This window comes from Pseudophryne corroboree, chromosome 11, assembly GCF_028390025.1.
Source record: "Pseudophryne corroboree isolate aPseCor3 chromosome 11, aPseCor3.hap2, whole genome shotgun sequence".
Classification (NCBI taxonomy): Eukaryota; Metazoa; Chordata; class Amphibia; order Anura; family Myobatrachidae; genus Pseudophryne; species Pseudophryne corroboree.
In genome coordinates this window covers 153,695,380-153,714,862 of record NC_086454.1, presented here as the reverse complement: position 1 = coordinate 153,714,862, position 19,483 = coordinate 153,695,380, and the positions used below count along the sequence as shown (strand labels likewise).

Genomic DNA, 19,483 nt, shown 5'->3' with positions numbered 1-19,483 from the left:
GAAGTCTGTGTGACGAAAAGCGTTGGGCATCTAAGTGACCTCTGACTCAGATAAGCACTTTAATACCTTTGCACTTTATTATTTATATATACGTGTATATGCTTTTTATCCCATCTTTTAGAAAAAGTTTGTATTAAATTTTTAAAAAATGTTTTAAAGAAATGTTTATATATACTTTTCTCTATCGTCCTAGTGGATGCTGGGGTTCCTGAAAGGACCATGGGGAATAGCGGCTCCGCAGGAGACAGGGCACAAAAGTTAAGCTTTAGGATCAGGTGGTGTGCACTGGCTCCTCCCCCTATGACCCTCCTCCAAGCCTCAGTTAGGTTTTTGTGCCCGGCCGAGAAGGGTGCAATTTAGGTGGCTCTCCTAAAGAGCTGCTTAGAAAAGTTTAGTTTTAGGTTTTTTATTTTACAGTGAGTCCTGCTGGCAACAGGATCACTGCATCGAGGGACTTAGGGGAGAAGAAGTGAACTCACCTGCGTGCAGGATGGATTGGCTTCTTAGGCTACTGGACATTAGCTCCAGAGGGACGATCACAGGTACAGCCTGGATGGGTCACCGGAGCCGCGCCGCCGGCCCCCTTGCAGATGCCGAAAAGAGAAGAGGTCCAGAAATCGGCGGCAGAAGACTCTTCAGTCTTCTTAAGGTAGCGCACAGCACTGCAGCTGTGCGCCATTGCTCTCAGCACACTTCACACGGCAGTCACTGAGGGTGCAGGGCGCTGGGGGGGGGCGCCCTGGGCAGCAATGGAAACCTGTTATTTGGCAAAAAATACCTCACATATAGCCTCCGGGGGCTATATGGAGATATTTAACCCCTGCCAGAATCCGGTGAAGAGCGGGAGACGAGCCCGCCGAAAAGGGGGCGGGGCCTATCTCCTCAGCACACAGCGCCATTTTCCCTCACAGAAAGGCTGGAGGGAAGGCTCTCAGGCTCTCCCCTGCACTGCACTACAGAAACAGGGTTAAAACAGAGAGGGGGGGCACTAATTTGGCGTTAGACATATATATAAAGATGCTATAAGGGAAAACACTTATATAAGGTTGTCCCTATATAATTATAGCGTTTTTGGTGTGTGCTGGCAAACTCTCCCTCTGTCTCTCCAAAGGGCTAGTGGGTCCTGTCCTCTATCAGAGCATTCCCTGTGTGTGTGCTGTGTGTCGGTACGTGTGTGTCGACATGTATGAGGACGATGTTGGTGAGGAGGCGGAGCAATTGCCTGTAATGGTGATGTCACTCTCTAGGGAGTCGACACCGGAATGGATGGCTTATTTAGGGAATTACGTGATAATGTCAACACGCTGCAAGGTCGGTTGACGACATGAGACGGCCGACAAACAATTAGTACCGGTCCAGACGTCTCAAAAACACCGTCAGGGGTTTAAAACGCCCGTTTACCTTAGTCGGTCGACACAGACACGGACACTGAATCCAGTGTCGACGGTGAATAAACAAACGTATTCCTCATTAGGGCCACACGTTAAGGGCAATGAAGGAGGTGTTACATATTTCTGATACTACAAGTACCACAAAGATGGGTATTATGTGGCAGTGAAAAAACTACCGTAGTTTTTCCTGAATCAGATAAAATAAAATGAAGTGTGTGATGAGGCGTGGGTTTACCCCGATAGCAAATATTGGCGTTATACCTTTTCCCGCCAGAAGTTAGGACGCGTTGGGAAACACCCCTTAGGGTGGATAAGGCGCTCACACGCTTATCATGTGGCGTTACCGTCTCCAGATACGGCCGCCCTCAAGGAGCCAGCTGATATGAAGCTGGAGTAATATCCTAAAAAGTATATACACACATACGGTGGTTATACTGCGACCAGCGATCGCCTCAGCCTGGAAATGCAGTGCTGGGTTGGCTTGGTCGGATTCCCTGACTGAAAATATTTTAGTGATATAGAGCATTTAATAGGATGCAGTCTATATATATATATATATATATATATATTGTGTACAAAAGGTGCAGATAGCGCTACAACCTGAATATTCTATAACCAGATATCCCTAAAATGGGAGATCATAAATTACGCATGAGTTAGTGCAAAACAAAATTATTTTAAAATTAGTTTAAAATTAATAAAAACACTCCCAAGGTTAATGGTGTCGCAACCAGATTTCAAAATGTCCAATTCCCAAAGGAACTCAGATTTCAAAATTGTTCTAGTGGTAAATCGGTTGCGCCTTCAGTGTTTGTATGTAAATTGTTGCAAATCCTTGAGTGATAGTTAAAATGTGCGTACCAGACATACGTAGAACATTCGCCTTGTTTGAGGTATCTTTGCATCTGGATAATCCTTACTCGTACTGATTCTCCATTCCCATCCGTCCAAGCGTTGGTGTGGAGTTTGTACGTATATGCAAAAAATGTGTGTCAGAATGCTGCTCTTAAACAAAGTGACTTGGTGCTATATTTCGTGCAACTTTAACAGTAAAGTGAATATGTGCAAAGAAAAGTGCTGTACGTGCTTGTTATATATATATATATATGAATAAAAATATGAATAAATACGAATAAATATTTTATTTTACTAGCAGTGTGCAAATTCCCTTAGGTAATGTGCTTATATACCACTTATTGAGGGTGCAACACCATATGGCTCAGTAGTCAAAAGGAGCACTTACATCTAGAGTTGAAATGATTTAATAGGATGCTGCCATCATTCCATCATCAGACTTATGGACCTTAAAAAAAGGGTTCCCATGTGGGATGGAAAAAAGCCTCTGATAGTGTAGTATTATTTAAAAAACATTTAATAATACATAAAACGACAAAAAACATACAGATGGACTCGTACAATTTTAAAAATGCATATAAGCTTATCTGTTAATTCCTCAGATAGGAGCGGAGTGCCGGTATATGCCCAACGCGTTTCGTCCCTTAGTTCATATCTGGGACTTCCTCAGGGGTCAATGGTGGTCTGCTCTGCATCCCCACACCTTATATTTGCCAGGAATCAAGTTACATAATCAAAACTGGATTGCGCTGGTTGTCCGCGCGCGTAGCGCTACTGCGCATGCGCGGGATTAGTAAATCTCGCGTGGCTATTGCTGCCGGGTATTGGAACTACAAGTGGGAACTACAAGTTTCCACTGCGCATGCGTGGTCGTGTCGCGCATGCGCGCTAGTGAATAGCCGTGGACTAGCGATGGTGTGTCTCTGAGATTCTGAGACACAAGAATGTAGACGCCAGTGTGCGGCTGCGCAAGGCTGCCTGCTGGATTCGTGTTCATAAGTGTTAATAAATAAACAAAGGTGTTTGGTGCAGATCACATCACCGCATCTTGTATTGGGATACGTTTAGGAAGGATACCACATGTTACACTTATACATGCAATTTAGGAGGAATAGGATGCATAACAAACATCAGTATTTAACTTCACGTGGTGGGTGTTTTTACTTAGTAAGAAAGCCTGGTCGCCATGGTTACCAAAATGACACACCATGCTCCACCGCTTGGTTCCATACACGACAGCTACATGTAATGGGCGCTGGAGCACAGTGTGCTACACTAGGATTTCTCACAATATAGGTAATGGTGAAGAGGGTATATAATACTTAGTCATAAAAACGCATATATATGTGTATATAAAGATAAATAAAGATAAATACATACAAGCATCCACATATACATGAGAGCGCATGAGGGTGCTCAGAGATACACATATAAAAGTATAAATGTAAAAATAAAGAAGAGGTGAATCTAAATATGAATATATATATATAAACCTATATAAATACAGGTACATTCAAAGTGCATAAATTGATAGATTAATAAATTAATAAATTAATAAATTAATTAATAAATTAAGTTAGTGTGGAATAAATTGCAGGAAGGCTTACTGAAGCATTTAGTTACAGTTGTACTCTCATAAAATATTTATATAAAATATTTATGTAAAATACTTCCATAAAATATCTAATAAGATCTCTAAAAAGTGTAAAAATAGTGTAAAAACTTGTGTAAAAAATTGGCGCTTGTAGGGTAATTTATAAAAAGGGGGTGAGTTCATAGTGTTCATTGAGACCTTCTGGCATCATTGTACCAAGTGTTTGGATCCAGAACATTTCTCTCTGTGCCAGTCTTTTGTCTCTGTCACCGCCTCTTTGTCCTACTTTTATGTGTTCGATGGCTTTGAATGTGATTTGGTCCGGATTAGAGTTATGAGTTTTGTTAAAATGTTTGGGAACAGAGTGATTGTCCATTTTGTTTTTGATTGCTCTTATGTGTTCCTGAATTCTCAGGCGAAGTATTCTCTTTGTTTTGCCTATGTACTTTAGGCCACATGTACATTCCAGGCAGTACACTACATAATTCGTGGAGCAGTTTATCAAATCCTTGATGTTATATGTTTTGGACGAATCAGAGGTGCTAAATTTCTTACCATCCTTGTGTGCATATTTACAGATGCAACAGTGGTTGCATTTAAAAAATCCGGTTGATTTAAGCCATGGGCCAGTGGATTCCGTCGCTATTGGTTTGAGAAGACTTGGTGCTAATATGTCCTTCAGATTTCTGGCTTTCCTGTAGATAGTTCTTGGTCTTTCTGGAAGTATAGGATTAAGAACTTTGTCCATTTGGAGAATATGCCAGTGTTTTTTCAGGGTTCCCTCAATCTTCTTCTCTCCAGCATTAAATGTAGTGATAAAGTTCAATTGGTGAGCGCCATCTTCTTTGGGTTGGTACTTTAGTAAAGTTTCTCTCTGTGTGGTATTTGTTTTTTCTTTTGCTTTCTCAATTGTTTTCATGGGATAACCTCTGTCTATAAACCTATGTGAGTAGGTGTCCAGTTGAGTTTGGAAATCTTCATCCATTGTGCAGTTTCTCTTCAGTCTGCAGAATTGTGAGAAGGGAATATTGGTTTTCCACTTCTCTGCACTGTTGCATCTGTAAATATGCACACAAGGATGGTAAGAAATTTAGCACCTCTGATTCGTCCAAAACATATAACATCAAGGATTTGATAAACTGCTCCACGAATTATGTAGTGTACTGCCTGGAATGTACATGTGGCCTAAAGTACATAGGCAAAACAAAGAGAATACTTCGCCTGAGAATTCAGGAACACATAAGAGCAATCAAAAACAAAATGGACAATCACTCTGTTCCCAAACATTTTAACAAAACTCATAACTCTAATCCGGACCAAATCACATTCAAAGCCATCGAACACATAAAAGTAGGACAAAGAGGCGGTGACAGAGACAAAAGACTGGCACAGAGAGAAATGTTCTGGATCCAAACACTTGGTACAATGATGCCAGAAGGTCTCAATGAACACTATGAACTCACCCCCTTTTTATAAATTACCCTACAAGCGCCAATTTTTTACACAAGTTTTTACACAATTTTTACACTTTTTAGAGATCTTATTAGATATTTTATGGAAGTATTTTACATAAATATTTTATATAAATATTTTATGAGAGTACAACTGTAACTAAATGCTTCAGTAAGCCTTCCTGCAATTTATTCCACACTAACTTAATTTATTAATTAATTTATTAATTTATTAATCTATCAATTTATGCACTTTGAATGTACCTGTATTTATATAGGTTTATATATATATATTCATATTTAGATTCACCTCTTCTTTATTTTTACATTTATACTTTTATATGTGTATCTCTGAGCACCCTCATGCGCTCTCATGTATATGTGGATGCTTGTATGTATTTATCTTTATTTATCTTTATATACACATATATATGCGTTTTTATGACTAAGTATTATATACCCTCTTCACCATTACCTATATTGTGAGAAATCCTAGTGTAGCACACTGTGCTCCAGCGCCCATTACATGTAGCTGTCGTGTATGGAACCAAGCGGTGGAGCATGGTGTGTCATTTTGGTAACCATGGCGACCAGGCTTTCTTACTAAGTAAAAACACCCACCACGTGAAGTTAAATACTGATGTTTGTTATGCATCCTATTCCTCCTAAATTGCATGTATAAGTGTAACATGTGGTATCCTTCCTAAACGTATCCCAATACAAGATGCGGTGATGTGATCTGCACCAAACACCTTTGTTTATTTATTAACACTTATGAACACGAATCCAGCAGGCAGCCTTGCGCAGCCGCACACTGGCGTCTACATTCTTGTGTCTCAGAATCTCAGAGACACACCATCGCAAGTCCACGGCTATTCACTAGCGCGCATGCGCGACACGACCACGCATGCGCAGTGGAAACTTGTAGTTCCCACTTGTAGTTCCAATACCCGGCAGCAATAGCCACGCGAGATTTACTAATCCCGCGCATGCGCAGTAGCGCTACGCGCGCGGACAACCAGCGCAATCCAGTTTTGATTATGTAACTTGATTCCTGGCAAATATAAGGTGTGGGGATGCAGAGCAGACCACCATTGACCCCTGAGGAAGTCCCAGATATGAACTAAGGGACGAAACGCGTTGGGCATATACCGGCACTCCGCTCCTATCTGAGGAATTAACAGATAAGCTTATATGCATTTTTAAAATTGTACGAGTCCATCTGTATGTTTTTTGTCGTTTTATGTATTATTAAATGTTTTTTAAATAATACTACACTATCAGAGGCTTTTTTCCATCCCACATGGGAACCCTTTTTTTAAGGTCCATAAGTCTGATGATGGAATGATGGCAGCATCCTATTAAATCATTTCAACTCTAGATGTAAGTGCTCCTTTTGACTACTGAGCCATATGGTGTTGCACCCTCAATAAGTGGTATATAAGCACATTACCTAAGGGAATTTGCACACTGCTAGTAAAATAAAATATTTATTCGTATTTATTCATATTTTTATTCATATATATATATAACAAGCACGTACAGCACTTTTCTTTGCACATATTCACTTTACTGTTAAAGTTGCACGAAATATAGCACCAAGTCACTTTGTTTAAGAGCAGCATTCTGACACACATTTTTTGCATATACGTACAAACTCCACACCAACGCTTGGACGGATGGGAATGGAGAATCAGTACGAGTAAGGATTATCCAGATGCAAAGATACCTCAAACAAGGCGAATGTTCTACGTATGTCTGGTACGCACATTTTAACTATCACTCAAGGATTTGCAACAATTTACATACAAACACTGAAGGCGCAACCGATTTACCACTAGAACAATATATATATATATATATATATATATATATATATATATATGCGAGATGCACAGAGGGATATTTGCACTCTGGCATCAAGATAAGTGCGTTGTCCATATCTGCCAGAAGATGTTATGGACACGACAGTGGTCAGGTGATGCAGATCCCATACGGCACATGAAAGTATGGTCGTATAAAGGAGAGTAGGTACTTGGGGTCGGTCCATCGGACCTGGGGGCCACGGCAACAGCTGGGAAATCCAACCTTTTTACCCCAAGTCACATCTCAGCAGAAAAAGACACTGTCAGCCTCAATCCTTCCGTTCCCATAAGGGCATGCGGGCAAAAGGCCAGTCATATCTGCCCAGACATAGAGGAAAGGGAAGTAGACTGCAGAAGGCAGCCCCTTTCCAGGAACAGACGCCCTCCACCGAGTCTGCCAAGTCCTCAGCAGGACGCTGGGGCCGTGCAAGCTGACTCAGGTGAGGTGGGGGGTCGTCTCAAGAGTCTCAGCGTGCAGTGGGATCACTCGCAAGTTGACCCCTAGATCGTACAAAGTATTATCCCAGGGGTACAGTTTGGAGATTCGAGACATCTTTTCCTCGCAGGTTCCTGAAGTCTGCTTTACCAAAGGCTCCCTCCGACAGGGAGGCAGTATTGGGAAAAAATTCACAAGCTGTATTTCCAGTAGGTGATAATCAAAGTACCCCTCCTACAATCAAGGAAAAGGGTATTAGTCTTCCACACTATATTGTGGTACTGAAGCCAGACGGCTTGGTGAGACATATTCTAAATCTGAAATTTTTGAACACTTACATACAAAGGTTCAAATCAAGATGGAGTCACTCAGACAGTGATAGCGAACCGGAAAAAAGGGGACTATATGGTGTCCCTGGACATCAAGGATTACCTCCATGTCCAAATTTGCCCTTCTCAACAAGGGTACCTATGGTTCGTGGTACAGAACTGTCAATATCAGTTTCTGACGCTGCCGTTGAATTGTCCACGGCACCCCGGGCCTTTACCAAGGTAATGGCCGAAAAGATGATTCTCTTCAAAGAAAAGGGCATCTTAATTATCCCTTACTTGGACAATATCCTGAAAAGGGAAAGGTCCAGAGAACAGTTGGAGGTCGGAATAGCACTATCTAAAGTAGTTCTATGACAGCACGAGTGGATTCTAAATATTCCAAAAATCGCAGCGTTTTTCCGACGATACGTCTGCTGTTCCTAGGAATGATTCTGGGCATAGTCCAGAAAAAGGTGTTTCTCCTGGAGGAGAAAGCCAGGGAGCTATCCGAACTAGTCAGAAACCTCCTAAAACCAGGCCAAGTATCAGTGCATCAATGCACAGGAGTCCTGGGAAAAATGGTGGCTTCTTACGAAGCAATTCCATTCGGCAGATCTCACGCAAAAAAATTTTCAGGGGGATTTGCTGGACGAATGGTCCGGATCGCATCTTCAGATGCATCAGCAGATAATCCTGTCTCCGAGGACAAGGGTGTCTCTTCTGTGGGGGCTGCAGAGTGCTCATCTTCTAGAGGACAGCACATTCAGCATTCAGGACTGTGTTCTGGTGACCACGGATGCCAGCCTGAGAGGCTGGGAAGCAGTCACACAGGGAAGAAATTTCCAAGGAATGTGGTCAAGTCTGGAGACTTTTCTCCACATGAATATACTGGAGCTAAGAGCAATTTCCAATGCTCTGAGCCTAGGAAGACCTCTGCTTCAAAGTCAGTCGGTGCTGATCTGGTCGGACATCATCATGGCAGTCGCCCACGTAAACAGACGGGGCGGCACAAGAAGCAGGAGGGCAATGACAGCAAGAACTTTTCGCTGAGCAAAAAATCATGTGATAACACTGTCAGCAGTGTTCATTCCGGGAGTGGAAAACTGAATTTCCTCAGCAGGAATGAATTCCACTCGGAAAAGTGGGAACTTCATCTGGAAGTTTCCACATGATTGTAAACCGTGGGAAAGACCAAAGGTGGTCATAAGATGGCGTCCCACCTGAAGCGCCAGGTCAAGAGACCCTCAGGCAATAGCTGGGTCGCTCTGGTAACACCGTGGGTGTACCAGTCGGGTATGTGTTCCCTCCTCTGCCTCTCATACCCAGGGTATTGAGAATTATAGGAAGGAGAGGAGTAAGAATTATACTCGTGGCTCTGGTTTGGCCAAGAAGGACTTGGTAACCGGAACTTCAAGAGATAAGAAGGGTCTTGATTCAGCAAGAATCATGTCTGTTCCAAGACTTACCGCAGCTGCGTTGACGCAGGGGCGGGTGAACGCCGGATCCTAAGGGAAAAAGGCATTCCGGAAGAGGTCATCCCTACCCTGGTCAGAGCCAGGAAGGAGGTGACCGCACAACATTATCACAGTTTAGGTGAAAATATGTTCCATGGTGTGAGGCCAGGAAGGCTCCACGGAAGAATTTCAACTAGGTTAATTCCTATATTTCCTGCAAACAGGAGTGTCTATGGGCCTCAAATTGGGGTCCATTAAGGTTCAAATTTCGGCCTGTCGATTTTCTTCCAGAAAGAATTGGCTTCAGTTCCTGAAGTCCAGAAGTTTGTCAAGGGAGTACTGCATATACAACCCCTTTTGATGTCTCCAGTGGCACTGGGGGATCTCAACGTAGTTTTGGGGATTCCAAAAATCACATTGGTTTAAACCACTCAAATCTGTGGATTTGATATATCTCACATGGAAAGTGAACATGCGGTTGGTCCTGGCCTCGGCCAGGCGAGTGTCAAAATTGGCGGCTTTGTCTCACAAAGCCATATCTGATTGTCCATTCGGACAGAGCAAAGCTGCGGACTCGTCCCCAGTTTATCCCTAAGGTGGTGTCAGCGTTTTACCTGAACCAGCTTATTGTGGTACCTGCGGCTACTAGGGACTTGGAGGACTCCAAGTTGCTGGATGTTGTCAGGGCCCTGAAAATATAGTTTTCCAGGTCGGCTGGAGTCAGGAAATCTGACTTGCTGTTTTATCCTGTATGCACCCAACAAGCTGGGTGCCCCTGCTTCTAAGCAGACTATTGCTCGTTGGATTTGTAGTACAATTCAGCTTGCACATTCTGTGGCAGGCTTGCCACAGCCAAAAATATGTAAATGCCCATTCCACAAGGAAGGTGGGCTCATCTTGGGCGGCTGCCCGAGGGGTCTCGGCTTTACAACTTTGCCGAGCGGCTACGTGGTCGGGGGAGAACACGTTTGTAAAATCCTACAAATTTGATACCCTGGCTAAGGAGGACCTGGAGTTCTCTCATTCGGTGCTGCAGAGTCATCCGCACTCTCCCGCCCGTTTGGGAGCTTTGGTATAATCCCCATGGTCCTTTCAGGAACCCCAGCATCCACTAGGACGATAGAGAAAATAAGAATTTACTTACCGATAATTCTATTTCTCGGAGTCCGTAGTGGATGCTGGGCGCCCATCCCAAGTGCGGATTATCTGCAATACTTGTACATAGTTATTGTTAACTAAATCGGGTTATTGTTGTAGTGAGCCATCTTTCAGAGGCTCCTCTGTTCTCATACTGTTAACTGGGTTCAGATCACAGGTTGTACAGTGTGATTGGTGTGGCTGGTATGAGTCTTACCCGGGATTCAAAATCCTTCCTTATTATGTACGCTCGTCCGGGCACAGTATCCTAACTGAGGCTTGGAGGAGGGTCATAGGGGGAGGAGCCAGTGCACACCACCTGATCCTAAAGCTTAACTTTTGTGCCCTGTCTCCTGCGGAGCCGCTATTCCCCATGGTCCTTTCAGGAACCCCAGCATCCACTACGGACTCCGAGAAATAGAATTATCGGTAAGTAAATTCTTATTTTTAAATATCTTATAATTATTATTAGACACCATTGGTCGTTATCCCCCATCCCTTTCTTTTTATTTATATATATACATACACACACTCCACCTAAATGCTGTAGCCAGTCTTGGTGCCCTCACAGGGAATGAATAGAGGATGGCAATAGTGCGGCACTCAGACGTTTTTCATCAAAGAATAAAACTTGCAGACACCAGGGTCACTGAATTCAACGTTTCAATCCCCACATGATTTTTGACAAGAATACAAACAATACACAAAACAAGCTTACCTTATACCCCCCCGAATACGTGTGGACATGCACGGATTGGCCGTTTTCTCCAGCGGGGGAGTCTGTCCCAGTCACTGGCGCGGGAACATGACGTCAGCGCGCACTTGCACGTCTCGCATCAGTTGGCATGGCAAACATCTAAACAAAAGCACAAACATCTTGGATTAATCAAAATACTGAACGTCAGCGCATCTAAATGCGTCATACGTAAGGGTTAAATAACTCAGCCAGTGAGATTGATAAAGTTAAAACTAATAAAAGGAATAAAAACAAGGAGGTCATCCCTTTAGCAGTGGCTACCAGAAAAATGGTCAGAGTAGACCTAGGAGATTCAATAGGAGAGGGGGCCAGAACAAACGAAATAAACCAGAGCACACAACCACCAATGCAATCCAGGAGGAAATAATTTTTAACCTATCCTCTTATAAATTTAGTGCAAGTGAAACAAGCTTATTATCTAAGGGACTATCATTTATAGAGACAACGAAATTCAATGATTTTAGATGGCAAGTTGAAAAATCCTGCTTACATAGGCAATTAAAATTAAAAAAAAATTTCAATAAAAAAGATGCCACTTTGGAACAGCTGGATAAACCTATGATACCAGTGCAATTGAAGCGGTTATAACCTAAATCAAGTTTTGATCATCGAACAATGCTTCCATTAAAACCTTTGTGAGGTTACTGGATCAAGGAGTTACATCTGCATCTACAACTAGGAAACCTGTATATCCCAATTTAACCCCTCTTGAACAGGAGGCTATTAAGTCCTTATCACAGAAACACCAATTGGTGGTTCGCCCAGCAGACAAAGGGGGCGGTATAGTCTTACAAGACCTACAAGACTATACCAATGAAATTAACTGCCAACTTGGGTGACTGTATGGTTTACCAGAGACTGAGTTGTGACCTGACTATACAATTCTCTCATGAACTACGTGAGGTACTTACCTTGGCAAAAGACTCAAAATTGATTGACGATTCAGTCTTCGATATCCTACTCCCTAAGTATCCAGTGATGCCGCTTCTATACACGCTCCCTAAGATTCATAAGGGTTTGTTACCTCCGCCCGGGCGCCCCATAGTATCGGCCAGAGGATCGCTATTACAGCCTACCTCCATCTATTTGGACTCTATATTACAACCATTAGTCCAGAGACACTCCAATTTTTTACTTGATACCACAATGTTATTGAACTCTCTTCCCAGTCACTGGCGCGGGAACATGACGTCAGCACGCACTTGCACGCCGCACGTCTCATCAGTTGGCATGGCAACATCTAAACAAAAGCACAAACATCTTGGATTAATCCAAATACCGAACATCAGCGCATCTAAATGCGTCATACATCAGGGTTAAGTAGTCATGGATACCACAAGCATAGCAAAAATAGCATGGTATAAAGCACAACTAATCACTATAGATGCACTATACATAGCGCAGCAGCGATGGCCAAACGAACAATCGCCACTAGCCTAGAGCAATTGGTTATAAATATACCTCAGTGGTGGTGCATAATTAACACTATATCTACACACCACACACATAATACAATGATACATAAGTTAATGCAACAATCATAAATCTAGACCACAAATGGATCACTTTGTCTACCAACAGAGAATTCCCAACATTTAAGCAAAACTGGAAAATCAAATCAAATCAAATCATTGAGCCCCTAAGGGGTAATAACATTCAGCCTATGTATCCATTCTGCTTCTCTCTTTAACAATAGAGAATTACGATCACCTCCTCTCCGCAGAGGCGGAATGTGATCGATCATTCTGTACCTAAGGCTATGTGAAGGGTGTTTAGCCATTAAATAATGGCGAGCCACCGGTTGATCACTTGACCCCTTTGACAAGGCTAGTCGAATAGAAGAGCGGTGTGCGCTCATTCTCTCCTTAAATTTCCTCTGAGTTTTTCCAACGTATGACAGCCCACACGGGCACACCAATTGGTATACCACGTGTGTGCTGTCACACGTAAGATGATGGAGAATCTTATATTTGGTCCCCAAATGCGGGTGACAAAATGTGTCTCCCGTTAAAAGAAAATTACATGTAGTGCAGGAGCATCTAAAACAACCATTTATTTTTTTAGCCAAGAAATTCTTGATGGTGTCAATTTTGATAATTAGAAACATCAGCTTTAACAAGTACATCCCTCAAATTTGTAGGGCGGGAATAGCATGACATGAGAGATGTCTGAGAGAGCTCTAGCTCTTTGTCTGAAGTGATAATAGGCCAAAGTCAGGTGATCTAGTGTTATATTGATTAACCCAATGCAATCTTTGTCTCTGTGGTCTAGGAACATCACTTTGTAACAAATCTTGTCTACACAAGGCCATCGCCTTAGCTTTAGCACTCAACAAATTACTTAGATGATAACCTCTGTAGAAATTTGCTAATGAGCCAGTCAATTTGTGACGATGCCATAGTATTATCAGTATTGATCCTTCTAATCCTCACCATTTGTGAGAAAGGCAAACCCATTTTAAGGCTACGAGGATGGCAACTTTGGAAATGTAATAGAGTATTTCTATCTGTTTCTTTAGAGAACAAAGTAGTATTAATCTCGCCATTAGCCAAACTAAATTTCACGTCCAAAAATTTAATCTCAGACTGGCTCATAACAAATGTCAGTTTTACTGGAGAGGATGACATATTATGCTCCACAAGTAATGTGTTCAATTACACAATGGTGAGGATCCTTCTAATCCTCACCATTTGTGAGAAAGGCAAACCCATTTTAAGGCTACGAGGATGGCAACTTTGGAAATGTAATAGAGTATTTCTATCTGTTTCTTTAGAGAACAAAGTAGTATTAATCTCGCCATTAGCCAAACTAAATTTCACGTCCAAAAATTTAATCTCAGACTGGCTCATAACAAATGTCAGTTTTACTGGAGAGGATGACATATTATGCTCCACAAGTAATGTGTTCAATTCTACTTCAGACCCAAGCCAAATGAAAAAATAGGTCGTCTATAAATCTCGTGTAGAGCAACATTTTCTCAGCAATCACAGGGTTGTCAAAAAAACTATCCTCTCAACACCAAACATATACGAATTTGCGTAATTGGGGGCCACAGAAGATCCCATGGCACACCCAGTTACTTGTAGGTTGTTGAATAAGAAAAAATTCTTAGTCAATACCAATTCAAGCATTTGTAACAAGATATTCACATGGAAAAGGTCATAATCGCCAAATGTAGACAACAATTCTCGTACAGAGTTAATTCCCTCACTATGGGGTATAACAGTGTAGAGACTAGATACACCAGCTGTTACTAGCCATGCTCCACCGAGAATACTACTAAGAGTTCAATAACATTGTGGTATCAAGTAAAAAAATTGGAGTGTCTCTGGATTAATGGTTGTAATATAGAGTCCAAATAGATGGAGGTAGGCTGTAATAGCGATCCTCTGGCCGATACTATGGGGCGCCCGGGCGGAGGTAACAAACCCTTATGAATCTTAGGGAGCGTGTATAAAAGCGGCATCACTGGATACTTAGGGAGTAGGATATCGAAGGCTGAATCGTCAATCAATTTTGAGTCTTTTGCCAAGGCAAGTACCTCACGAAGTTCATGAGAGAATTGTATAGTCTGGTCACAACTCAGTCTCTGGTAAACCATACAGTCACCCAGTTGGCGGTTAATTTCATTGGTATAGTCTTGTAGGTCTTGTAAGACTATACCGCCCCTTTTGTCTGCTGGGCGAATCACCAATTGGTGATTCTGTGATAAGGACTTAATAGCCTCCTGTTCAAGAGGGGTTAAATTGGGATATACAGGTTTCCTAGTTGTAGATGCCGATGTAACTCCTTGATCCAGTAACCTCACAAAAGTTTTAATGGAAGCATTGTTCGATGGAGGATCAAAACTTGATTTAGGTTGTAACCGCTTCAATTGCACTGGTATCATAGGTTTATCCAGCTGTTCCAAAGTGGCATCTTTTTTTATTGCAAAATTCTTTTAATTTTAATTGCCTATGTAAGCAGGATTTTTCAACTTGCCATCTAAAATCATTGAATTTCGCTGTCGGTGTAAATGATAGTCCCTTAGATAATAAGCTTGTTTCACTTGCACTTAATTTTTAACCTATACTCTTATGAATTATTTCCTCCTGGATTGCATTGGTGGTTTTGTGCTCGGGTTTATTTCGTTTGTTCTGGCCCCCTCTCCTATTGAATCTCCTAGGTCTACTCTGACCATTTTTCTGGTAACCACTGCTAAAGGGATGACCCCCTTGTTTTTATTTCTTTTATTGGTTTTAACTTTATCAGTCTCACTGGCTGAGCTATTGCAGTCTTGGGAAGATTCAGTATCTAGAGCATTTTTCGGGTAGCGATTCCTCTGAAAAAAGTTTCCGATCTGAACCTCTGCTCCCTTTGAAGTTGTCTCTGGCCGTAAGCCACCTATAGACTTAATTGATGCTCATAGTCTAAGGCCGTGTACACACGGTGAGATTCGGACTTATCCGATTCTCACTGTGCGACGGGGGGCCGGATCGGCACTTAGCCAGTATCGCAAGCACATAATGAGTGTGCTTGCGATCCTGGTTCTGTGCGATTTTGGCGAAGTGTCAATCCTGACTATCTCTTCTATAGAGATAGTCAGGATTGACTTGCCTGCACAGCCTATTTTTTCGGCCGATGCCGACCGCACATCGGCATCGGATCGGGATCGCAAGGTGACTGTCACCTTGCGATCTGCACTATCTTTTCTTCCAATTCTGACTATATAGTCAGAATCGGAAGAAAAGATCTTACCGTGTGTACACACCTTTAGTTCACTTTCTCTGACGTCCTAGTGGATGCTGGGAACTCCGTAAGGACCATGGGGAATAGACGGGCTCCGCAGGAGACTGGGCACTCTAAAAGAAAGATTAGGTACTATCTGGTGTGCACTGGCTCCTCCCACTATGACCCTCCTCCAGACCTCAGTTAGATTTCTGTGCCCGGCCGAGCTGTATGCACACTAGGGGCTCTCCTGAGCTCCTAGAAAGAAAGTTTATTTTAGGTTTTTTTATTTTACAGTGAGACCTGCTGGCAACAGGCTCACTGCATCGAGGGACTAAGGGGAGAAGAAGCGAACCTACCTGCTTGCAGCTAGCTTGGGCTTCTTAGGCTACTGGACACCATTAGCTCCAGAGGGATCGACCGCATGGAACTGGCCTTGGTGTTCGTTCCCGGAGCCGCGCCGCCGTCCCCCTTACAGAGCCAGAAGCAAGAAGAGGTCCGGAAAATCGGTGGCAGAAGACATCAGTCTTCACCAAGGTAGCGCACAGCACTGCAGCTGTGCGCCATTGCTCCTCATGCACACTTCACACTCCGGTCACTGAGGGTGCAGGGCGCTGGGGGGGGGTGCGCCCTGAGCAGCAATAAAAACACCTTGGCTGGCAAATATATCACAATATATAGCCCCAGAGGCTATATATGTGATAAATACCCCTGCCAGAATCCATAAAAAAGCGGGAGAAAAGTCTGTGAAAAAGGGGCGGAGCTATCTCCCTCAGCACACTGGCGCCATTTTCTCTTCACAGTGCAGCTGGAAGACAGCTCCCCAGGCTCTCCCCTGTAGTTTGCAGGCTCAAAGGGTTAAAAAGAGAGGGGGGGCACTAAATTTAGGCGCAATATTGTATATACAGGCAGCTATTGGGAAAAATTCACTCAATATAGTGTTAATCCCTAAATTATATAGCGCTCTGGTGTGTGCTGGCATACTCTCTCTCTGTCTCCCCAAAGGGCTGTGTGGGGTCCTGTCCTCAGTCAGAGCATTCCCTGTGTGTGTGCGGTGTGTCGGTACGGCTGTGTCGACACGTTTGATGAGGAGGCTTATGTGATGGCAGAGCAGATGCCGATAAATGTGATGTCGCCCCCTGTGGGGCCGACACCAGAGTGGATGGATAGGTGGAAGGTATAACCGACAGTGTCAACTCCTTACATAAAAGGCTGGATGACGTAACAGCTATGGGACAGCCGGCTTCTCAGCCCGCGCCTGCCCAGGCGTCTCAAAGGCCATCAGGGGCTCAAAAACGCCCGCTCCCTCAGATGGCAGACACAGATGTCGACACGGAGTCTGACTCCAGTGTCGACGAGGTTGAGACATATACACAATCCACTAGGAACATCCGTTACATGATCTCGGCAATAAAAAATGTGTTACACATTTCTGACATTAACCCAAGTACCACTAAAAAAGGGTTTTATGTTTGGGGAGAAAAAGCAGGCAGTGTTTTGTTCCCCCATCAAATGAGTGAATGAAGTGTGAAAAAGCGTGGGTTCCCCCGATAAGAAACTGGTAATTTCTAAAAAGTTACTGATGGCGTACCCTTTCCCGCCAGAGGATAAGTTACGCTGGGAGATATCCCCTAGGGTGGATAAGGCGCTCACACGTTTGTCAAAAAAGGTGGCACTGCCGTCTTAGGATACGGCCACTTTGAAGGTACCTGCTGATAAAAAGCAGGAGGCTATCCTGAAGTCTGTATTTACACACTCAGGTACTAGACTGAGACCTGCAGATAGTGCTGCTGCAGCGTGGTCTGTAACCCTGTCAAACAGGGATACTATTTTGCGAACATAAGACGTCGTCTTATATATGAGGGATGCACAGAGGGATATTTTGCCGGCTGGCATCCAGAATTAATGCAATCTCCATTCTGTCAGGAGGGTATTAGAGACCCGACACTGGACAGGTGATGCTGACTTTAAAAGGCACATAGAGCCTTATAAGGGTGAGGAATTGTTTGGGGATGGTCTCTGGGACCTCGTATCCACAGCAACAGCTGGGAAGAAAAATTTTTACCTCAGGTTTCCTCACAGCCTAAGAAAGCACTGTATTATTAGGTACAGTCCTTTCGGCTTTAGAATAGCAAGCGGGTCAAAGGCGCTTCCTTTCTGCACAGAGACGAGGGAAGAGGGAAAAAGCTGCACCAGTCAGCCAGTTCCCAGAATCAAAATTCTTCCCCCGCTTCCTCTGAGTCCACCGCATGACGCGGGGGCTCCACAGGCGTAGCCAGGTACGGTGGGGGGCCGCCTCAAAAATTTCAGCGATCAGTGGGCTCGCTCACAGGTGGATCCCTGGATCCTTCAAGTAGTATCTCAGGGGTACAAGCTGGAATTCGAGGCGTCTCCCCCCCCGCCGTTTCCTCAAATCTGCCTTGCCGACAACTCCCTCAGGCAGGGAGGCTGTGCTAGAGGCAATTCACAAGCTGTATTCCCAGCAGGTGATAGTCAAGGTGCCCCTACTTCAACAAGGACGGGGTTACTATTCCACACTGTTTGTGGTACCGAAACCGGACGGTTCGGTGAGACCCATTTTAAATTTGAAATCCTTGAACACATACATAAAAAAAATTCAAGTTCAAGATGGAATCGCTCAGGGCGGTTATTGCAAGCCTGGAGGTGGGGGATTACATGGTATCCCTGGACATCAAGGATGCTTACCTACATGTCCCCATTTACCATCCTCACCAGGAGTACCTCAGATTTGTGGTACAGGATTGCCATTACCAATTCCAAACACTGCCGTTTGGACTGTCCACGGCACCGAGGGTCTTTACCAAGGTAATGGCAGAAATGATGATACTCCTTCGAAAAAAGGGAGTTTTAATTATCCCGTACTTGGACGATCTCCTTATAAAGGCGAGGTCCAAGGAGCAGTTGTTGGTCGGAGTAGCACTATCTCGGGAAGTGCTACAACAGCACGGATGGATTCTATACATTCCAAAGTCACAGCTGGTTCCTACCACACGCCTACTGTTCCTGGGGATGGTTCTGGACACAGACCAGAAAAAAGTGTTTCTCCCGCAGGAGAAAGCCAAGGAGCTGTCATCTCTAGTCAGAGACCTCCTGAAACCAAAACAGGTATCGGTGCATCACTGCACACGAGTCCTGGGAAAAATGGTAGCTTCTTACGAAGCAAAATTCCATTTGGCAGGTTCCATGCAAGAACCTTTCAGTGGGACCTCTTGGACAAGTGGTCGGGATCGCATCTTCAGATGCATCGGCTGATAACCCTGTCTCCAAGGACCAGGGTATCTCTACTGTGGTGGCTGCAGAGTGCTCATCTTCAATAGGGCCGCAGATTCGGCATACAGGACTGGGTCCTGGTAACCACGGATGCCAGCCTTCGAGGCTGGGGGGCAGTCACACAGGGAAGAAATTTCCAAGGACTTTGGTCAAGTCAGGAGTCGTCCCTACACATAAATATTCTGGAACTGAGGGCCATTTACAATGCCCTAAGTCTGGCAAGGCCTCTGCTTC

General features: G+C 43.7%; 1 long non-coding RNA gene across 2 annotated transcripts in view; it reads right to left on the bottom strand.

The window, feature by feature from the left end:
• Positions 1-19,483, bottom strand: part of LOC134969202 (uncharacterized) — a 59,686-nt gene that overhangs the window by 23,872 nt on the left and 16,331 nt on the right. The window contains exons 1-2 of one of the 2 annotated variants that reach the window (XR_010189430.1): positions 12,163-12,487; positions 11,213-11,350 (exon numbers count right to left, since the gene is read on the bottom strand). This is a non-coding gene — a long non-coding RNA (uncharacterized LOC134969202). Of the gene's footprint in view, positions 1-11,212; positions 11,351-12,162; positions 12,488-19,483 lie in introns of those variants that run through there. The other variant, XR_010189431.1, reaches the window with a different exon arrangement.